Here is a 23,346-nt window from a genome sequence, read left to right on the forward strand (position 1 = left end):
ACAGTCACAATATCATCGAAAGTCTGATCCACCGGTTTAGCTGGTGCTAGTAGATGCTTCAAGAGCCCGTATGTCTTCGCGCCCATCGAGTTTAGCAAGGTTATAGCTTTGTCATCTTCTTCTATTTTATTGGCCTCACAATAGATCTCAATGCGTTCCACATACGTGGCCCAGTCTTCTACCTCGGAATTAAAATCGTTGATGTTACCACGCTTAGGCATCTTCCTCTCTTCCTGATAACACCATGAATTATTTCTTTAAATTTTCTTTTATTATTATTTTTTTCCAAGATGGCGGTTCCCGCGAAAATGGCGGTTTCCTGCGCTTATCTTCTCTCCCCGCCCACTTCAACGGCGGTTCCCCGCTTCTGTCTTCTTCTCCGCCTAATGGCGGCTTCCCGCGTTTCTTCCCCTGGCGGGAGGGGTACACTTTCCCCACGGGCGACGGCCGCTGGCTTTCAGGTTCACAGCCTGCGCGTCGGCTTCAGTGCTTTCCCTTTTCTCGGCAGGGCAACCGGTGCTGGGTACACCCCGTTGACGGCGAACAGTTTCAGCCGCTGGGCTGGCTCTCGCTCAGTTCCCCTTGCTCGGGCTCTGTCTCTCTCCCGCTCGCTCGGCTCTACCGGCGCTGGGTACACCCCGTTGACGGAGAACAGTTTCAGCCGCTGGACTGGCTCTCGCTCAGTCTCCCTTGCTCGGGCTCTGTCTCTCTCCCGCTCGCTCGGCTCTACCGGCGCTGGGTACACCCCGTTGACGGAGAACAGTTTCAGCCGCTGGACTGGCTCTCGCTCAGTCTCCCTTGGTCGGCTCTGCCTCTCCCGCTCGCTCGGCTCCCAATCGCGCCTCCCAGCCCTCTCGCAGTCCGGTGCTTCCCTCCCCGGCTGCGGCTGAGTTTATCTCTTCCCGCGCCTACGTTCCCGGTCGCAGCGCTTCGTGGCTTCGGTCGCTGCCCGGCCTTTTTCGCCGGTCGCGGTCTAGCTGTCTCACGACGCCGTTGCGTCCCCAGCCTGTCTGTACCGTGGCTTCCTTGCTCCACGCTGCCCCAGTCTCAGCGCCTCTGGACCCGACTTCTGTCCGGCTCCTTTCCCCCTCGACCGTGGTCGAGTGCACCGCCCTTATCCTCCGGTTATTCTTTTTACTTTCCCTTACTCACAGTCACCGTGGCCGCCTTGCTTCTCGTGCTGATCGGCTCACTCCTCACCGTGGCAGAAGGGACAGTCAGTGCCTGTTGCTGATGGAAGTCTTTGTCTCTGAATTCTTCCTCCTTTCCAGCTCTGCAGACTCGAGTTTTCTCCCAGCAGAATGACGAGGGCGGTTGCCTCTTCTCGACGCTCGTTAACTGCTTCGGAAGTATTGTTGCCGCAGGGTACGATCGGACTCGCCGCCACTGTAAAGTCTGTGGGTTGTTTAGTTAATTAATACACAGACTCCAAGAGTAACTTAAAACAGGACTTTACTATTCGAAGGTCAGGGCGAATCTGCCCAATAAATCCTGACACAGCACTTATATACCGGTGTGGTCACCGTCGGTATTACAGTATACAGAAGCCAACAAAGTAGTGCAACACCTAAAGTAGTTCTCTTAAAGGTGGACGGTTACATACAATAGTTCTCTTAAAGGTAGACGGGTACATACACTACAGGTACCAAACTTATAGCTCTCTGCTATTTCTAATGGTTTTGGGTCAAAATGGTCCTTTAAAAAAATTTGTTCATGGGATGTGGGCGTCGCTGGCAAGGCCAGCGTTTATTGCCCATCCCTAATTGCCCTTGAGAAGGTGGTGGTGAGCCACCTTCTTGAACCGCTGCAGTCCGTGTGGTGAAGGTGCTCCCACAGTGCTGTTAGGGAGGGAGTTCCAGGATTTTGACCCAGCGATGATGAAGGAATGGCCGATATATTTCCAAGTCAGGATGGTGTGTGACTTGGAGGGGAACTTGGAGGTGGTGGTGTTCCCATGCGCCTGCTGCCCTTGTCCTTCTACGTGGAAGAGGTCGCGGGTTTGGGAGGTGCTGCTGAAGAAGCCTTGGCGAGTTGCTGCAGGGCATCTTGTAGATGGTGCACACTGCAGCCACGGTGCGCCGGTGGTGGAGGGAGTGAATGTTTAAGGTGGTGGATGGGGTGCCAATCAAGCGGGCTGCTTTGTCCTGAATGGTGTCGAGCTTCTTGAGTGTTGTTGGAGCTGCACTCATCCGGGCAAGTGGAGAGTATTCCAGCACACTCCTTACTTGTGCCTTGTAGATGGTGGAAAGGCTTTGGGGAGTCAGGAGGTGAGACACTCGCCGCAGAATTCCCAGCCTCTGGCCTGCTCTTGTTGCCACAGTATTTATGTGGCTGGTCCAGTTAAGTTTTTGGTCAATGGTGACCCCCAGGATGTCGATGGTGGGGGATTCGACGATGGTAATGCCATTGAATGTCAAAGGGCGGTGGTTAGACTCTCGCTTGTTGGAGATAGTCATTGCCTGTCACTTGTGTAACGCGAATGTCACCTGCCACTTATCAGCCCAAGCCTGAACGTCGTCCAGGTCTTGTTGCATGCGGGCATGGACTGCTTCATTACCTGAGGAACTGTGAATGGCACTGAACACTGTGCAGTCGTCAGCGAACATCCCCATTTCTGACCTTATGTTGGAGGGAAGGTCATTGATGAAGCAGCTGAAGATGATTGACAATGTCTTCAAACGACACACCCTTCGCTTTCCTTGGCGTGAGTAAGATTTTCTGGCCTGATCTCCGTTAGAAAAATTGTTTTTTTACATTCACGAATTACTTTATTTTGAGCTTGAAAATTCTCATCTGCACCTTTGGTCTCAATAAAGTTATTGGCCTTAAGAAACATCTCCATCCGCCCAATGTAAGAACTGAATGGTTTGCGAGCGAGCTCACACATGCCAAGGCTGCCGATGAATCCCGTCGAACAGTGACTCAGCACGCTACCTGTGTACCTTAAATTTGTCCATTCGAAGGTTGAACACCGTGTCCTTCCATGATCCCTAAAAATGGCTTTGGGGTACCATTCTTGTTGCCAAAAATGTAATATAGGTGGGTAGAACAAATGAAGGACAGAGACACGATGAGTTACTAGTCCATGTGCTTGCTTTACTAGGCCATAGCGAACTGAGCATGCTCAGACTAAATCATGTGGCAAACCATGAGATAATACATTACAACTACAATTGGCCACAGCACCCCTGGGCTAGAATAGGAGGATCCCGGCCAAGGTTCCCACTCCTGACCGCTTTCCAGTGACCCCCTGCTGGACGGTGAGTGCACGGACTTATTCCGAAGCTCCCCCATGATCGAACAGCTCGCCGACGCTCACTGTGCAGGCTGAGGGGGACCTTTTGGGTAAACTGAACATCTCAGCTCAGAGAGGGTCCGCACCGTCAGGAGAGGAAGGGACAAAAATTGGGAAAAGCAAAAGGGCCCTGCACAGTTTCCTCAATAGTGTCAGCCGGTGGCTCAGTGGGCAGCACTCTCGCCTCTGAGTCATGAAGGTTGTGGGTTCAAGTCCCCACTCCAGAGACTTGAGCACAAAAATCTAGGCTGACGCTCCCAGTGCGGTACTGAGGGAGTGCTGCACTGTCGGAGGTGCCGTCTTTCGGATGAGACTTTAAACCGAGGCCCCGTCTGCTCTCTCAGGTGGACATAAAATATCCTGTGGGGCTATTTTGACGAAGAGCAGTGTCCTGGCCAATATCACTAAAAACAGATGATCTGGTCATTTATCACATTGCTGTTTGTGGGATCTTGCTGTGCGCAAATTGGCTGCCGCATTTCCTACATTACGACAGTGACTAAGGGCTGGATTTTGCCAATGGGGAGCTTTTGGAGGTGGGACTCCCACTTCTCGGGTTTTAGTCCCGCCTCCATCGACTTCCGGCCAATCCACGCTATTTTCCCTTGATTGATCTTGTTAAGCCCGCCCAGCGGGCCTAGCAGGCCAATTAAGGGGAAGCCGGTTACAGAGTTTTGACATATGAATTGTCACTCTGTGAGGCTGTCAAACACTGACATTCTCTGTAGTTTGATGAGTTCTTGAATTCAAGACCTCATCAAACCTCTTTCTTTAGCAGAAATGAGATGGATGTTGCATTGGAGAATGCAGCGGCCATCTGTCATCTCTACCGCGGAGGTGCGAGACTCTCCGCATACCCACTGACTGAAGCCTGCAGGAAGAAACAAAGTTAAGTAAACTTTTTCTAACACTTTCTACTTACCTCAGATACTCACCTCTCCACACTTGCACCCATCACTCACCTCCACAGCGCACTTTTGCACCCCTCCGACCCCCGCAGACCCATTGCGGTTGGGGGTGGGATGAGCACCCGCCCCCAGATTCTGCCATTTTCCTGGCAATCCCGCCTCCAAACCCGCCTCCCCAGGGCTGGTAAGATCGCCCCCTGCACTTCAAAAGTACTTCATTGGCTGTAAAGCGCTTTGCAACATCCTGAGGTGGTGAAAGGTGCTACATAAATGCACAGTTCTTTCTTTTTTTTTTACAATTACTGAAACTCTCCGCCCTACGGCCTCATGACTTTTGCGTATGTTGCATACTTGGGATGATGGCGGGGGAGGTGTTTTGTAATCTCGCCTCTGCCGCCCCCCCCCAAACTGGTGGGAAGGTCCTACAGGTGAGATGTGACCCATGTTGAAAAAAAACAGAAAGACTTGCATTTCTATAGCGCCTTTCACAATGTCCCAAAGCACTTTACAGCCAATGAAGTACTTTTTTTTGAAGTGTAGTCACTGCCGTAATGTAGGAAACGCAGCTGTCAATTTGCGCACAGCAAGCTCCCACAAACAGCAATGTGATAATGACCGGATAATCTGTTTTAGTGATGTTGATTGAGGAATAAATATTGGCCCCAGGAACACCGGGGAGAACTCCTCCTGCTCTTCTTCGAAATAGCGCTGCGGGATCTTTTACATCCACCCGAGAGAGCAGACGGGGCCTCAGTTTAATGTCTCATCCGAAGGACGGCATCTCCGACAGTGCGGCACTCCCTCAGCACTGCACTGGGAGAGTCAGCCTGGATTATATGTTGAAGTCTCTAGAGTGGGACTCGAACCCACTGTTATGTTCATAAATAACTAGACGTTTTCATTATGAACAGCTAGCTTAGAGCTAGTCATTTATTCAGCCATGTGGACTAGTGTACAGCATCCATCTTGACTACTGCCTTGTGGGTAGCCTAGTGCATCGTGGGTAGTCCCTTACTTAAACAGACAGCTCCACCTAGTGTACCATTCTAGAATGACATGTTACTGATCATTACACCCACAACCTCCTGACTCTAGAGGTGAGAGTGCTGCCTTCTGAGCCACGGCTGACACTACAGCCCTCAAAGCCCAGGCAACCTGGTCCTATTTGCTTTTATATTTCCCGCTCGCTGGCTTTTCCGCTTTCTGGGTCTAGATATTTGGAAAGGGCTGTTCTGAGCCCTGCCACCTCACTTGACGGATAAATCCTAAACCAGAACACACCGAGATCTGTTAGTATCAGCACCCTTCAGATGCATTTTGACTCGATAAAACATTCCAGTAATGCAAGTTCTCAGTTTGGGCCTTGAATGTTGGCAGACTATTCAACTGCGAAGGCAGCACAAGGGAACCCAATCACATCTCCGATCCTCTCCTCATCCGACACTCAGGTACTTTACCGCAAGTGGACCTCGGAATAGTGATCAGGAGCAGGATATTCTTGGCTCGTTTTTCCCCCCCTCAAGGATTTTGGGGCCCACAGCAGGCATGAGCTAACTCAGCACATCCACCTCTGCGTATCTCAGGCCTCTGCCCACCGCAGGCCGCTCTGGGGACCTAGTTGGATTTTGTACCTGATCCCAGAATTACTACACGGGTCTCTATTTGACAGCCTGAGCTAACGGTTGCAGGTTGATACTGAGGGGCGAAAATCTGAGTATAACTGTTATCTTCATGATCCACATTTGTAAAACCAGCACCCTCTCCTGGAAAGTAATATATCACATCATGAGCGCAACAGGTACAAAACACACCTGGAATCTCCGAAGAGTTGTCCTGACACAACAACAACAACATGCATTTATCTTTCTTAGGCAGTCCCTCGGAACTGAGGATGATTTGCTTCCACACTAAAAATGAGTTCTCAGGTGACTGATGAATCCAATGCGGGACCTACAGTCTCTGTCACAGGTGGGGCAGACGGTGGTTGAAGGGGCGGGTGGGTGTGGGGTGCTTGGGTTGACGTGCGCTCCTTGCACTGCCTGCGCTTGGCTTCCCGCTTGCTCCCGGCGAAGAGACTCGAGGTGTTCGGCGCCTTCCCGGATGCTTCTCCTCCACTTTGTGCGGTCTTGGGCCAGGGATTCCCAGGTGTCGGTGGGGATGTTGCACTTTTTCAAGGAGGCTTTGAGGGTGTCCTTGAAGCGTTTCCTCTGCCCACCTGGGGCTCTCTTGCCGTGTCGGAGCTCCGAGTAGAGCGCTTGTTTTGGGAGTCTCGTATCGGGCATGCGGACAATGTGACCCGTCCATCGGAGCTGATCGAGCGTGGTCAAAGCTTTGATGCATTTATATAGCGCCTTTAAAACAGTAAAAGATCGCAAGGTGCTGCACAGGAGTGTAATCCGACAAAGTTTGACACCGAGCCACGTAAGGAGATATTAGGACAGGTGCTTGATTGCACAGTTAGGTTTTAAGGAACATCGTGAAGGAGGAGGGGAGAGGCGGAGATGTTTAGGGAGGGAATTCCAGAGCTTAGGGCCCAGGCGCTGAAGGCACGGCCACCAATGGTGGAGCGATGGAAATCTGTGGATGCTCAACAGATCTCAGAGGGTTGTAGGGCTGGAGGAGGTTACAGAGATCGGGAGTGGGCGAGGGCCATGGAGGGATTTAAAACAAGGATGAGAATTTTAAACTCAAGACGTTGCCGGACTGGGAACCAATATAGGTCGGCGAGCACAGAGAGGTGATGGTTGAACGGGACGAGTTAGGACACGGGGCAGCAGAGTTTTGGATGAGATCAAGTTAATGGAGGGTGCGAGATTGAAGGCTTGGCCAGGAGAGTGTTGAACGCAGATATGTAGATACAAATGAGAGTCACAATCCAACTCTCTCTTTCTAGTTAGTCAATCTTACCAAGGGTCGTTGATCTTGTGAAATTTACTCTTTTGTTCCTACCAAGCCCCAAATATCCACCCGACTGCTCTTCCTCATCCCCGCATCCTCACTGTGTTGAAATTAAGACTCTTCACACCATCTCCCCCTCCAAATCATTCCCAAGGCTTCAAAAACTGTGTAGAGTTTTGGTCTCCTTACCCAAGGAAGGATATACTTGCTGACGTAATAAAACTCACTACGCACTTGGTTCGAGTATAAAGCAAGGCGTTAATCAACTTGTTTCAAAACATGGAGGTCTAGTTATCTTTCACTAGCTCCTGTTTACAAAATGTCCTGGGCAAGCTGGGCCCACGCCCGAGTATTTATACTCCTTGGACGGCGCCACCAGCTGGCCGTCCAGTGTTATTTCATGAGTCTTTCTTCATGGATCATAAGATTCATAACATTTGCCTTGGAGGCGGTGCAAGAAATTTTCACTAGCTTGGTTCCTGGGTTGTCCTATGAGGAGAGATTGAGTAGATTGGTTCCTGCGTTGTCCTATGAGGAGAGATTGTGTAGAATGGGCCGATACTCTCTGGAGTTTAGAAGAATGAGAGGTGATCTCACTGAAACACAGAAGATTCTGAGGGGGGGATTGACAGGGTAGATGCTGAGAGGTTGTTTCCCTTGGCTGGAGAGTCTAGAACTAGGGGGCATAGTCTCAGAATAAGGGGTTGGCCATTTAGGACTGAGATGAGGAGGAGTTTCTTCACTCAGAGGGTGGTGAATCTTTGGAATTCTCTACCCCAGAAGGCTGTGTATATTCAGGGCTGAGATCGATAGATTTTTGGACTCTAGGGCAATCAAGGGTTATGGGGATAGTGCGGGAAAGTGGAATTGAGGTCGAAGATCAGTCATGATCTTACTGAATGGCGGAGCAGACTCGATGGGCCAAATGGCCGACTCCTGCTCCTGCTCTTATTGCTTATGTTCTCCTCGCCTTCCTCCTTCCTATGATCTACAAGCTTTTAAAGCTCAACCTTAGTGTCACCGAGCCCCTAATTCCTTGATTCACCTCATCTATTCTGTTGCTGGTCGGTGAGGTACTGCTCCGCCGGCCCCGACCCTTCACCTCGGTCCCTCGATATGAAATAAAATGAGCAGCGCTGGTTTGAGGTGAGGAGGAGAGTCCTCAGACAGCGAGTGCAGTGTGTGTGTGTCAGGCTGTGTGACAGCTCTGCCCCACAGCGAGGGAGTTGATGAAATGAGCAGTGGGAGGGGATTGTCTTATTCTCTGTGGACCTTCCGACCAGCTCAGTCACTAACTTACTGCCTGCTCCTGCACTTCCTCACTTTCGCCGGGTTGTCACTGTCTCGGAGCAGGTGAGTGGACCTCGTTATGCAGCCGACGTTTTTTTTTTGTTGCTCGAAAGCGGAGGAGTTCACCTGGAACTGACTGCACCCGGTCTGGCTCCTGTTTCGTGTGCGCTGGGTTAGCGACAGCACTGGGAAGCGTGGCATTTTCGACAGTGTTTGGAGGTAGCTAACTGTCTCGCAGGGCAGGAGAGGGAGAGAGGATGCGTTGGTCATTGTAGGACGTGTGTGGGTGCGAGTGTGGGTCTGTATGTACACATGTGTCTAAGTGTGTGTGTGTGTGTGTGTGTCTATTTGTATCTGTGTGTGTCTGCGTGATTATGTGTGTGTGTCTATGTGTGTGTGTCGATGTGTGTGCGTATGTGTGTGTCTATGTATGTGTGTCTATGTGTGTGTGTCTACTTGTATCTGTGTGTGTCTATGTATGTGCGTCTGTGAGTGTACGTGTGTCTGTGCATGTATGTTCGTCTATGTATGTGTGTGTCTACTTGTATCTGTGTGTGCCTATGTATGTGCGTCTATGTGAGTGTGCATGTGTGTGTCTATGTGCATGTGCATGTCTATGTGCATGTATGTGTTTGTGTGTGTATGCGTATGTGCATGTGTCCTAAGTTCCTATGGAATGGGGAGGAAGTCTCTGAGCTACAGCCGTTGTTTCCCCGTAACCCCATACCCAGCAGCTTGTGGAGCCTGATCCCGGGTCTGAACCCCTTGCACTCATGTGTCTAACTGGAAGGGGCTTCAGCCGGGAGAGTGACAGTCACCGAGCGGAGAAATTCAGCCTTTCCCTCCTCCCCGCCACCCCCGCCCCCCTGATCCCACCAACCTCTAGGTGAGCCGGTCATGTCCAGCCATCATTTCTCACCCCCACGTCCACGTCCGCCATCATTCTTAGGGGAAAACGGGGTTAAAAAGAACAAACCCCACGATTCACGTCTTTTATTCCGTGTCGAGTCAGAACAGGGAGATGGTAAAACAGCTTTAGTGAGAGATCAGAATGATGGAGCTATCTTGTGAAGTTTTGCTTGTTAAAGGTGACGGTACAGTGGGATTTACTAACTTCATTTGTTGAGGAGAATAAACTGCTGACTTGGTTTTCAGTGATGTCCTGTCACCCACCCTCTCTCTCTGTGTTCTAGTTAAATCTCTAACAGAAGCTGCTCGCGCTGTGACTGGGCAGTTTATTTGTTCCCCCCCATTATTGCTACATTTCTATAGCGCCTTTCACCACATCAGGACGTCCCAAAGCGCTTTACAGCCAATGAAGTACTTTTCGAAGTGTAGTCACTGTTGTAATGTAGGAAACACGGCAGCCAATTTGCGCACAGCAAGCTCCCACAAACAGCAAAGTGATAATGACCCGATCATCTGTTCTGAGGTGTTGGTTGAGGGAGAAATATTGGCCAGGACACCGTCCCCCTGCTCTTCTTCAGAATAGTGGCCGCGGGATCATTTACGTCCACCCGAGAGAGCAGACGGAGCCTCGGTTTAACGTCTCATCCGAAAGACGGCATCTCCGACAGTGCAGCGTCACTGGGAGTATCAGCCTGAATTTTTTGCGCTCAAGTCTCCGGAGCGAGACTTGAACCCACGACCTTCTGACTGAAAGAGCGAGATCGCTACCCACTGAGCCACGGCTGACACATTTGCTCGCATTATTTGAATACCCTACCAACACACACACACACACTCTCTCTCTCGCTCTCTCTCTCTCTGCAAACAATAGCGGAATCTGTCCCCTCACAAGAGTCAGGCACTCCAAAGAGGTGAGGGAGAAAGAACGGGCTCCATCAGCGCGACTAATTTTCCGCATAATCGGCCAACAATGGCGGCCGGGGGGGGGGGGGGGTGGCGGTCAGAGGTTATCAGTCGCAATCGCAGACCCCCCACCCCATCCCCGCCCCCACCTGATTTAATATGCAAATTTATTCATCTCTGCCAAAACAGACGAGGCCAGTTGAAAGGCGATTGGCTGGAAAAAGCAAACCCCAGCCACTTCCTCGAGTTAATTAAAAAAAAACTACAATTCGATTTCAAACTCTCCTCCTCCGCCCCCCCGCCCACACACCCCTCCACACCTGAAGGTTGGGTGCCTGTTCTTTCAAAGGTGACATTTCTCACTTGACCCTCACAACAGGAGGGTCTGACACGCCGGTCTAATTAGCCGTACAATCGCTGCATTTTTTATTAGTTTCCTCCTGAGCCCTGGAGGGTGGCAGGTGTGTGCAAGGTTTAATTAGGGGAGCCCCGCTTAGGGAGTTGTGCTGCACTTGTAACACTCTTAATCTGCCTCGCCTTTCAACTGTAACTAATTAAAAAAAAAACACATCTCGCTTTATTAACCCCTGTCAGCAACGAGAGGTTGGCGAACGGGCCTTTGGAGAGGGCGCGGAGGAGGTTTACCAGAAGGGCACCAGGGATGAGGGACATGCGAACATAGGAGTATGGAGTTAGGTCACAGATCAGCCATGATCTCATTGAATGGTGGAGCAGGCTCGAGGGGCCGTATGGCCAACTCCTGCTCCTATTTCTTATGTTCTTATGTTCTTGGTCGGCCATTCAGCCCCTCGAGCCTGTCCCGCCATTCAATGATATAATGGCTGATCTGTATCCTAACTCCGTCACCCGCCTTGGCTGCATATCCTTAAATTTGCAGTAATAGTATGGAGGACGAATTCATGGAATGTATGCAAGATAGTTTTCTAGATCAGTATGTTGAGGAACCAACTAGGGAACAGGCTATTTTAGATCTAGTATTGTGCGATGAGAAAGGGTTAATTAATAACCTTGTAGTAAAGGAGCCTTTAGGGAAGAGTGACCATAATATGACAGAATTTTATATTGAGTTTGAAAGTGATTTAGTTAAATCCGAAACTAGGGTCTTAAAACTAAACAAAGCAAACTACGTAGGTATGAGGGGCAAGTTGGCTAAGGTAGATTGGGAAACTACAGTAAAATGTATGACGGCGGACAAGCAATGGCTAGCATTTAAAGAATTAATAAATAATTTACAGCAAATTTACATTCCTTTAAGGCACAAAAACCCCACAGGAAAAGTGGTCCAACCATGGCTAACAAAATCCTGGAAACTCCCTCCCTAACAGCACTGTGGGGGCACCTTCACCACACGGACTGCAGCGGTTCAAGACGGCGGCTCGCCACCACCTTCTCGAGGGCAATTAGGGATGGGCAATAAATGCTGGCCTTGCCAGTGATGCCCACATCCCATGAACAAATAAAAAAAAGAGAAGTTAAAGATAGTATTAGATCAAAGGAAGAGGCTTATAATGTTGCCAAAAAGAATAGTAAGCCTGAGGATTGGAAGGATTTTAGAATTCAGCAAAGGAGGACCAAGAAATTGATAAAGAAAAGGAAAGTAGCATATGAGAGTAAACTAGCGAGAGACATAAAAACAGACTGTAAAAGCTTCTATAGGTATGTAAAAAGGAAAAGATTAGTGAAAGTAAATGTGGGTCCCTTACAGGCCGAGACAAGAGAAATTATAATGGGGAATAAGGACATGGCAGAGAAATTAAACAAATACAGAGGGGGTGATTTTGCTAATGGGGACGTGATGGAGGCAGGACTGCTGCTTGTTGGGTTTTAGTCCCGCCTCCATCAACGTCCGGCCAACCCACGCTATATTCCCTTGATTGACCTTGTTAAGCCCGCCCAGCGGGTTTAGCAGGCCAATTAAGGGAAAGCCGGTTACTGGTGACGTCAGCAAGTGACGCTTCATCGGTCAAGAGCTTTTGACAGATGAAATGTCAGCGTTTGACGGCTCTGTGAAGCTGTCAAATACTGACAATCTGTCCTCTAAGTTGAGTCTTTACTCAAGGCTCAATTAGAAAGCCTTCCTGAGCAGAAAGCAGAAGGCTGATGCATTTGAGAGTGCTGCGGCCATTCTGCTTTCTCTGCCGGTGAGATGAGGGACTCCCGAGACCTGAAGGGATGAAGCCTGTAGGAAGAAGCAAAGGTAAGTAAAGCTTTCAAAACACTCTACACTCACCGCACACACTTACCTCTGCACACATGCACCCATCACTCACCTGCACATTGGACACCTCGGCCCCTCCGACCCCCGCAGACCCACGGCTCGCCTCGCTGACCCTGGTGAGGCTCGGAGCCGTCGGGAAGCCCACACTTCAGGGCTGAAAATAGGGATTCTCCAAAAAACTGTTAACAGGCAGTTAATTGGCACTAATCCCCACTGACCCAGCGCGGGTCGGGTAACCACCTCCTATGAAGATGGCAAGGAGGCGGGTTGGGGGAGAGATGGGTACCCGCCCCCAGATTCTGCCATTTTCCCGGCAGTCCCGCCTCCCCAGGGCTGGCAAAATTGCGCCTTTTGTGTCTGTCTTCACGGAAGAAGACGCAAAAATCTTCCCGGAAATAATGGAGAACCAAAGGTCTAGCGAGAATGAGGAACTGAAAGAAATTAGTATTAGTAAAAAAATAGTACTGGAGAAAATAATGGGACTGAAAGCCAATAAATCCCCTGGACCTGATGGCCTACATCCTAGGGTTTTGAAAGAGTGGCTATAGAAATAGTGGATGCATTGGTTGTCATTTTCCAAAATTCCACAGATTCTAGAACGGTTCCCGTGGATTGAAAGGTAGCAAATATAACCCCACTATTTAAGAAAGGGGGGGGGGAGAGAGAAAACGGGGAACGACAGACCAGTTAGCCTGACATCAGCAGTAGGGAAAATGCTAGAATCTATTATTAAGGACGTCGTAACAGGGCACTTAGAAAATAATAATAGGATTGGGTAGAGTCAACACGGATTTATGAAAGGGAAATCGTGTTTGATGAATCTGTTAAGAGTTTTTTGAGGTTGTAACTAGCAGAATAGAACAGAAATAGACAGTTTCCTAGAAGTAAAGGGAATTAAGGGTTACGGGGAGCGGGCAGGAATTTGGACATGAGTCTAGGTTCGGATCGGTCATGGCCCTGTGGGTAGCGGAGCGGGCCCAGGGGCCATGTAGCCTGATCCTGCTCCTATTTCGTGTGTCTAATTCTGTTAGATTCAGGAGATGGTTCTGTGATAGTAGATTGGCGGTTAGGATCAGATCAGCCATGATCTTATTGAATGGCGGAGCAGGCTCGAGGGGCCGATTGGCCTACTCCTGCTCCTATTTCTTATGTTCTTATGTTCTTATAAGGGGGAGCCAGTGGATGTGGCATATTTGGATTTTCAGAAGGCATTCGATAAGGTGCCACACAAGAGGTTAATAAACAAAATTAGGGCTCATGGGATTGGGGGTAATATACTCGCATGGATTGAGGATTGGTTAACGGACAGAAAACAGAGAGTAGGAATAAATGGGTCATTTTCGGGTTGGCAGGCTGTAACTAGCGGGGTACCGCAAGGATCAGTGCTTGGGCCTCAGCTATTCACAATCTGTATCAATGATTTGGATGAGGGGACCAAATGTAATATACCCAAGTTTGCTGATGATACAAAGCTAGTTGTGAATGTAAGTTGTGAGGAGGATGCAAGGAGGCTTCAAGGGGATATAGACAGGCTAAGTGAGTGGGCAAGAACATGGCAAATGGAATATAATGTGGAGAGATGTGAAGTTATCCACTTTGGCAGGAAAAATAAAAAAGCAGAGTATTTTTTAAATGGTGAGAGATTGGGAAATGTTGGTGTTCAGAGGGACCTGGGTGTCCTTGTACACGAATCACTGAAAGTTAACATGCAGGTACAGCAAGCAATTAGGAAAGCAAATGGTATGTTGGCCTTTATTACAAGAGGATTTGAGTATAAGAGTAAAGACGTCTCACTGCAATTATATAGGGCCCTGGTGAGAACACACCTGGAGTATTGTGGACAGTTTTGGTCTCCTTACCTAAGGAAGGATATACTTGCCATAGAGGGAGTGCAACAAAAGTTCACCAGACTGGTTCCTGGGATGGGGGGATTGTCCCAGGAGGAGAGATTGAGTGGACTAGGCCTATATTCTCTAGAGTTTAGAAGAATGAGAGGTGATCTCATTGAAACACACAAAATTCTTACAGGGTAGATGCAGGGAGGATGTTTCCCCTGGCTGGGGAGCCTAGAACCAGGGGTCACAGTCTCAGAATAAGGGGTCGACCATTTAGGACTGGGATGAGGAGAAATTTCTTCACTCAGAGGGCGGTGAATCTTTGGAATTCTCTACCCCAGAGGGCTGTGGAGGCTCAGTCATTGAGGATATTCAAGACAGAGAGCGATAGATTTTTGAATATTAAGGGAATCAAGGGATATGGGGATAGTGCGGGAAAGTGGAGATGAGGTCGAAGATCAGCCATGATCTTATTGAGTGGCGGAGCAGACTCGAGGGGCCAAATGGCCGACTCCTGCTCCTATTTCTTATGTTCTTATGTAATACCCTTGGCTAGCAGAAATCTTTTGATTTCAGGTTTAAAATTATTAAAATTATTTAATGAGCTAACATCTAGTATTTCAGTTCTTCAGTTCTAGAGACAGTGCAAACGCAAGGAAGTTATGCTAAACCTTCATAAATCATTGATTAGGCCCCAGCTGGAGTATTGTGTTCAATTCTGGGCACCGCACTTTAGGAAGGATGTCAAGGCCTTGGAGAGGGTGTGGAGGAGATTTACGAGAATGGTACCGAGGATGAGGGACATGGGGAGAGACTGGAGAAGCTGGGGTTGTTCCCCTTAGTGCAGAGAGGTTAAGGGGAGATTTAATCGAGGTGTTCAAAATCATGAAGGGTTTTGATAGAATAAATAAGGAGAAACTGTTTCCAGTGGCAGGAGGGTCGGTAACCAGAGGACACAGATTTAAGATAATTGGCAAAAGCACCAGAGGGGGAGATGAGGAGGATTCTTCTTTACGCAGCGAGTTGTTGTGATCTGGAACGCGCTGCCTGAAAGGGCGGTGGGAGCAGATTCAATAGTAACTTGCAAAAGGAAATTGGATGAATACTTGAAAAGGATAAATATTCAGGGCTATGAAAAAAGGGCTGGGGAAGTGAGATTAATTGGAGAGCTCTTTCAAAGAGCCGGCCCTGGCATGATGGGCCGAATGGCCTCCTTCTGTGCTGTATGTTTCTGTGATTATGCAAAACCTGGGATCAAATGTTCCAAATCCCGGCCCTCTGTGTTTTCAATCCGTTCTGAAGCATATAGCTGCCTCCGCCCCACCCTTACCTCATTTGTCGGGTAAGGGTATTAAGGGATACGGAACCAAGGCGGGTAGATGGAGTTAAGGTGCAGGTCAGCCGTGATCTCACTGAACGGTGGAACAGGCTCGAGGGGCTGAACTTGGCTCGGTGTCGCAGCCAGTCGGACCGCAGAGCAGAAAGTCCGCAGCTTTAATCCCAGGTGTGGCCTGAGCTAGCTGACCTCCGCTCGGGGCAGTAGATGGGACACCCCAACTTGGCCTCAGAACCCCTGGGCCAGAGAGGGGGCAAGAAGTCGGCCAGCCACTCCTGATCACTCATCGCGTGACCTCCCTTTGCTGCGAAGGGCAGCAAGGTACAAGCAGGAGGTCCTCACCCAGCTTCTTCCCAGCTTCTTGAAGGTTTTAAAAAATTTGTTTATGGGATGTGGGCGTCGCTGGCAATGCCAGCATTTATTGCCCATCCCTAGTTGCCCTCGAGAAGGTGGTGGTGAGCCGCCTTCTTGAACCGCTGCAGTCCGTGTGGTGAAGGTGCTCCCACAGTGCTGTTAGGGAGGGAGTTCCAGGATTTTGACCCAGCGACGATGAAGGAACAGCCGATATACTTCTAAGTCAGGGTGGTGTGTGACTTGGAGGGGAACTTGGAGGTGGTGGTGTTCCCATGCGCTTACTGCCCTTGTCCTTCTAGGTGGAAGAGGTCGCGGGTTTGGGAGGTGCTGCCGAAGAAGCCTTGGCGAGTTGCTGCAGTGCATCTTGTAGATGGTGCACACTGCAGTCACGGCATAGAGACTTGCATTTCTATAGCACCTTTCACAACCTCAAGATGTCCCAAAGCACTTTACAGCCAATGAAGTACTTTTTGAAGTGTAGCCACTGTTGTAACTGAAACACAGCAGCCAATTTACACACAGCAAGATCCCACAAACATCAAGGCGATAAATGACCATCTCTTTTTTTCCAGTGATGTTGGTTGAGGGATAAATATTGTCTAGGACACCAGGGAGAACTCCCCTGCCCTTCTTTGAAACAGTGTTGTGGGATCTTTTTAACGCCTATATCAGAAGCACGGCACCTACCCGATATTGCTGCACTCCCTCAGTACTGGCACTGGGAGTGTCAACCCTGGATTAGGTCGAGTCTCTGGAGTGGGACTTGAACCCACAACCTTCTGACTCACTGGTTGCTGGGACAGCAATGAGAGGGAAGACATTTAAGATAATCGCTGAAGGGGAGGTTAGAAAAATTGCCTTTATGCAGAGGTTGGGCAGAGTGTAGAATCCTCTGCCTGGTTAGGAACACAGGAACAGGAGGAGGCCATTCAGCCCCTCGAACCTGTTCCGCCATTCAATGAGATCATGGCTGATTGGTATCTTAACTCCATCTACCCGCCTTGGTTCCATAACCCTTAATACCCTTGCCGAACAAAAATCTATTGATCTCAGTTTTGAAATTTTCAATTGACCCCCAGCCTCAACAGCTTTTTGGGGGAAGTGAGTTCCAGATTTCCACCTCCCTTTGTGTGAAGAAGTGCTTCCTGACATCACCCCTGAACGGCCTGGCTCTAATTTAAGGTTATGCCCATTGTTCTGGATTCCCCTCTCTACCAAATTACTTGATGGGCTGCATGACCTATTTCTGTGCTGTAGTATTCAATGACTCGATGCCCCATGTGGCCGAATAGCTGGCACTCATTTTCTAGGCTGGTACGTGAAAAATGACTACATGAGGCGAGGGACCGGAGAGCATTCCTTGCCTCGTGCACCAAACCCCCAACATGAGGGCCAAAAACCAAAACCTAATGGCTGGATAATAGTAATCAGCGGACTGGCTATAGAAAAATGACCATGAGAAATGACCGATTGTTATAAAAACCTAACTGGTTCACTCGTGTCCTTCAGGGATGGGAACAGGCCACCCCTAGCTGGTCTGGGCCTACACGTAACTCCACTTCCACTGGTTGCCCGATCATGTTTTGAGGAGTTGGCCTCAGTACCATGCTGCCGGCCAAGTTGTGGTCGCCATATTGGCATCCGCTGTAGGTCGGCACAACATCGGACGGCAGCGAGGTAGGTCCGGGGGAGGGATACGATTCCGGTGGTTCGGGGAGCTCGGGCACTCGTTATTCTCGTGGAGCATTCCTGCTCTATCCTGGTCCTGGCAAGGACATTCACCATTTTTGGTCCTCTTCGGCTGCACAGCCTGGCACACGCCCACCGCCCGTATCCTCACCCGCACCAAGTCCCGCTCACCCATCACCCCCTGTGCTCGCCAACCGACATTGGCTCCCAGTCCGGCAACGCCTCGATTTTAAAATTCTCATCCTCCTGTTCAAATCCCTCCATGGCCTCACCCCCTCCCCCCTCCCTATCTCTGTGACCTCTTCCAGCCCTACAAACCCCACCCCCGAGATCTCTGCACTCCTCCAATTCTGGCCTCTTGCGCCTCCCTGATTTTAATCGCTCCACCATTGGCGGCTGTGCCTTCAGCTGCCTGGGCCCTAAACCTCTCTCTCCTCCTTTAAGATGCTCCTTAAAACCGACATCTTTGACCAAACTTTAGGTCGCCTCTCCTGATGCCTCCTTTTGTGGCTCAGTGTCAAATTTGTTTGATAACCGCTCCTGTGAAGTGGGCCATTTTCCTATGCTAAAGGCGCTATAGAAGTGCAAGTTGTTGTTGTCTGCTAAAATGTCGGCCAGGACCCTGATTTGCATATTAAAATGGCCGCCCGCCTGACCAGGTGGATGCTCCGATTGCAACAGTAAAAGTCTCCTTTCAAGATGGCGTTGGCTGGATCAGGAGTAGGAACGGGACGGTAAGTTTTGCCCCCCAAGACTTTCGGGGGGAGACGGTCCCGCTGCCTCCCAGCGGAGCCAGTGACAGTCACCCCCCCAAAACGACCCAGGCAGCAGCCTAGCGAGCCCTTCAGTCACAACAAAAGCAATTGTCCTAGAAGGCCCCGCATCACCTCCCCAGGGCAGCGACGGAAGGGCGTGGGGGGGCAAAAAATACAGCCTTGCCACAGGGATTATCTGAGGATGGATGTTCTTGCCATGGAGGGAGTGCAGCGAAGATTCACCAGACTGATACCTGGGCTGGCAGGAATGACGTATGAAGAGAGATTGGGTCGATTGGGCTTATACTCGCTGGAGTTTAGAAGAATGAGAGGGGATCTCATTGAAAGTTATAAAATTCTAACAGGACTAGACAGACTAGATGCAGGAAGGATGTTCCCGATGGCGGGGGAGTCCAGAACCAGGGGTCACAGTCTAAGGATAAGGGGTAAGCCATTTAGGACTGAGATGAGGAGGAATTTCTTCACCCAGAGAGTGGTGAACCTGTGGAATTCTCTACCACAGAAGGCATTTGAGGCCAATTCATTAAATATATTTAAGAAGGAGTTAGATATATTTCTTAAGGCTAAAGGGATCAAGGGATATGGGGAGAAAGCAGGGACAGTTTGGATGATCAGCCATGATCTCATTGAATGGTGGAGCAGGCTCGAGGGGCCGAATGGCCTACTCCTGCTCCTAACTTCTAGGTTTCTATTATGTAGTGAGGGGGCAATGCTGCTGCCTAGCAACCGTCTGGGCAAATCAGCACAAACCAGCACCAGTGAGCAACGATAGACTGCCGTCAATCTTCTTGGGCCTGGAAGGGTTAAGGGCCTCCTCTGGTGATCGTACCTGCCTTTTTATCACCTGACCAAACGCCAGCTGCTGCCAACAGTAAACAAGTGCTGTCAACAGACGCCAGGCACCCCCGAGACCCGCTAGGCCCCGCTCACAGCTGCGGGAAACTTATTAATTATCTGTTCAGGTATATCGCCAAGCCCTGGCGTTCTGTAATAGAGGCAATCTATCACCTCGGGACCAGCAGATAGCCCAGTAATAGGCTGGAATCTAATCGAGGGGTTCGGGGGCGTTTATATATAGAATAACGGATACCCGGGAGTGAGTTACTGGCTGGAATCTAATCGAGGGGTTCGGGGGGGTTTATATATAGAATAACAGATACCCGGGAGTGAGTTACAGACTGGAATCTAATCGAGGGGTTTGGGGGGTTTATATATAGAATAACAGGTACCCGGGAGTGAGTTACAGGCTGGAATCTAATCAAGGGGTTCAGGGGTTTATATATAGAATAACAGATACCCGGGAGTGAGTTGCAGGCTGGAATCTAATCGGGGGGTTCGGGGGGGTTGATATATAGAATAACAGATACCCGGGAGTGAGTTACAGGCTGGAATCTAATCGAGGGGTTCGGGTTGGTTTATATATAGAATAACAGATACCCGGGAGTGAGTTACAGGCTGGAATCTAATCGCGGGGTTCGGGGGGTTTATATATAGAATAACAGATGCCCGGGAGTGAGTTACAGACTGGAATCTAATCGAGGGGTTTGGGGGGTTTATATATAGAATAACAGGTACCCGGGAGTGAGTTACAGGCTGGAATCTAATCAAGGGGTTCAGGGGTTTATATATAGAATAACAGATACCCGGGAGTGAGTTGCAGGCTGGAATCTAATCGGGGGGTTCGGGGGGGTTGATATATAGAATAACAGATACCCGGGAGTGAGTTACAGGCTGGAATCTAATCGAGGGGTTCGGGTTGGTTTATATATAGAATAACAGATACCCGGGAGTGAGTTACAGGCTGGAATCTAATCGAGGGGTTCGGGGGGGTTTATATATAGAATAACAGATACCCGGGAGTGAGTTACAGACTGGAATCTAATCGAGGGGTTTGGGGGGTTTACATATAGAATAACAGGTACCCGGGAGTGAGTTACAGGCTGGAATCTAATCGAGGGGTTCGGGGGTTTATATACAGAATAACAGATACCCGGGAGTGAGTTACAGGCTGGAATCTAATCGGGGGGTAAGGGGGGGTTGATATATAGAATAACAGATACCCGGGAGTGAGTTACAGGCTGGAATCTAATCGAGGGGTTCGGGTTGGTTTATATATAGAATAACAGATACCCGGGAGTGAGTTACAGGCTGGAATCTAATCGCGGGGTTCGGGGGGTTTATATATAGAATAACAGATACCCGGGAGTGAGTTACAGGCTGGAATCTAATCAAGGGGTTCGGGTGGGTAATATATAGATTAACAGATACCCAGGAGTGAGTTACAGGCTGGAATCTAATCGAGGGGTTCGGGGGGTTTATATATAGAATAACAGATACCCGGGAGTGAGTTACAGGCTGGAATCTAATCGAGGGGTTCGGGTTGGTTTATATATAGAATAACAGATACCCGGGTGTGAGTTACAGGCTGGAATCTAATCGAGGGGTTTGGGGGGTTTATATATAGAATAACAGATACCCAGGAGTGAGTTACAGGCTGGAATCTAATCGAGGGATTCGGGGGGGTTTATATATAGAATAACAGGTACCCGGGAGTGAGTTACAGGCTGGAATCTAATCAAGGGGTTCAGGGGTTTATATATAGAATAACAGATACCCAGGAGTGAGTTGCAGGCTGGAATCTAATCGAGGGGTTCGGGGGTTTATATACAGAATAACAGATACCCGGGAGTGAGTTACAGGCTGGAATCTAATCGGGGGGTTCGGGGGGGTTGATATATAGAATAACAGATACCCGGGAGTGAGTTACAGGCTGGAATCTAATCGAGGGGTTCGGGTTGGTTTATATATAGAATAACAGATACCCGGGAGTGAGTTACAGGCTGGAATCTAATCGAGGGGGTCGGGAGGTTTATATATAGAATAACAGATACCCAGGAGTGAGTTACAGGCTGGAATCTAATTGAGGGGTTCGGGGGGTTTATATATAGAATAAAACAGATACCCGAGAGTGAGTTACAGGCTGGAATCTAATCGAGGGGTTTGGGGGGTTTATATATAGAATAACAGATACCCAGGAGTGAGTTACAGGCTGGAATCTAATCGAGGGGTTCGGGGGGTTTATATATAGAATAACAGATACCCGGGAGTGAGTTACAGGATGGAATCTAATCGAGGGGTTCGGGGGGGTTTATATATAGAATAACAGATACCCGGGAGTGAGTTACAGGCTGGAATCTAATCGAGGGGTTCGGGGGGTTTATATATAGAATAACAGATACCCGGGAGTGAGTTACAGGCTGGAATCTAATCGAGGGGTTCGGGGGGGGTTTATATATAGAATAACAGATGCCCGGGAGTGAGTTACAGGCTGGAATCTAATCGAGGGGTTCGGGGGTTTATATATAGAATAACAGATACTTGGGAGTGAGTTACAGGCTGGAATCTAATCGAGGGGTTCGGTGGGGTTTATATATAGAATAACAGATACCTGGGAGTGAGTTACAGGCTGGAATCTAATCGAGGGGTTCGGGGGGTTTATATATAGAATAACAGATACCCGGGAGTGAGTTACAGGCTGGAACCTAATCGAGGGGTTCAGGGGGTTTATATATAGAATAACAGATACCCGGGTGGGCTGTTTGACAAGTTCATCACTCTCCGTGTCAAGATGATCCTTTTTTCCTTTTCTCTCCTTTCCTGAAGCCTTGCCACTTGAGGGAGGGTTGTGGGGAGGTGGAAGCGGGATGGGGAGTGGAGTAAGGAGGTGCGGAGGGGTGGGGGAGGGAGGGGTGGGGGAGGGAGAGTTGTGGAGGGATTGGGAAGGAGGTGGGGATGGGGAGGTGGGGGAGAGGTGGAGGGAGAGTGAGGTGTGGGTGAGGAGGGTGTGGGAGAGATGGGCAGGGAAGGGTGGTAATGGGGAGGGGGAGGGGTGCGGAGGGAGGCAGAGTGAGGGGGAGTGAGGGGGAAGGAGGTGAGGAGGGGAGAGAAGGAGGGAGGGGAGAGAAGGAGGGAGGGGAGAGAAGGAGGGAAGGGAGAGAAGGAGGGAAGGGAGAGAAGGAGGGAGGGGAGAGAAGGAGGGAGGGGAGAGAAGGAGGGAGGGGAGCGAGAGGGAGGAAGAGAGAGAGGGAGGGAGGAAGAGAGAGAGGGAGGGAGGAAGAGAGAGAGGGAGGGAGGAAGAGAGAGAGGGAGGGAGGAAGAGAGAGGGAGGGAGGAAGAGAGAGAGGGAGGGAGGAAGAGAGGAGAGAGAGGGAGGGAGAGAGAGAGGGAGGGAGGGAGAGAGAGAGGGAGGGAGGAAGAGAGGAGAGAGAGGGAGAAGAGAGGAGAGAGAGGGTGGGAGGGGAAGAGAGAGTGGGAGGGAGGGGAAGAGAGAACGAGGGAGGGGAAGAGAGAACGAGGGAGGGAAGAGAGAACGAGGGAGGGGAAGAGAGAACGAGGAGGGGAAGAGAGAGGGAGGGGAAGAGAGGGAGGGAGGGAAGAGAGAGGGAGGGGAGGGGAAGAGAGAGGGAGGGAGGGGAGAGAGAGTGGGAGGGAGGGGAAGAGAGAACGAGGGAGGGGAAGAGAGAGGGAGCGAGGGGAAGAGAGAGGGAGCGAGGGGAGAGAGAGGGAGGGAGGGGAAGAGAGAGGGAGGGAGGGGAGAGAAGGAGGGAGGGGAGAGAAGGAGGGAGGGGAGAGAAGGAGGGAGGGGAGAGAAGGAGGGAGGGGAGAGAAGGAGGGAGGGGAGAGAGAGGGAGAAGAGAGAGAGGGAGGGAGGAAGAGAGAGAGGGAGGAGGAAGAGAGAGACGGAGGGAGGAAGAGAGAGAGGGAGGGAGGAAGAGAGAGAGGGAGGGAGGAAGAGAGAGAGGGAGGGAGGAAGAGAGAGAGGAGGGAGGAAGAGAGGAGAGGGAGGGAGGAAGAGAGAGAGGGAGGAGGAAGAGAGGAGAGGGAGGGAGGAAGAGAGGAGAGGGAGGAAGAGAG

At 50.0% G+C, this 23,346-nt stretch overlaps 1 protein-coding gene across 3 annotated transcripts in view; it reads left to right on the plus strand.

Annotated features, from left to right (window-relative positions):
- Nucleotides 1-23,346, plus strand: part of LOC147096771 (guanine nucleotide-binding protein G(I)/G(S)/G(O) subunit gamma-8-like) — a 79,521-nt gene that overhangs the window by 37,919 nt on the left and 18,256 nt on the right. Inside the window, exon 1 of one of the 3 annotated variants that reach the window (XM_085973389.1) lies at nt 8,352-8,454. The exons of 1 other annotated variant lie outside the window; for it this stretch is intronic. The gene's annotated coding sequence lies outside the window, so the exon portion shown is untranslated. Of the gene's footprint in view, nt 1-8,351; nt 8,455-8,487; nt 8,611-23,346 lie in introns of those variants that run through there. One more of the 3 variants, XM_085973391.1, reaches the window with a different exon arrangement.

Source organism: Somniosus microcephalus, chromosome 34 (assembly GCF_052327205.1).
Source record: "Somniosus microcephalus isolate GS21.2 chromosome 34, FLI_Smic_1.0, whole genome shotgun sequence".
In the NCBI taxonomy this organism is placed as follows: Eukaryota; Metazoa; Chordata; class Chondrichthyes; order Squaliformes; family Somniosidae; genus Somniosus; species Somniosus microcephalus.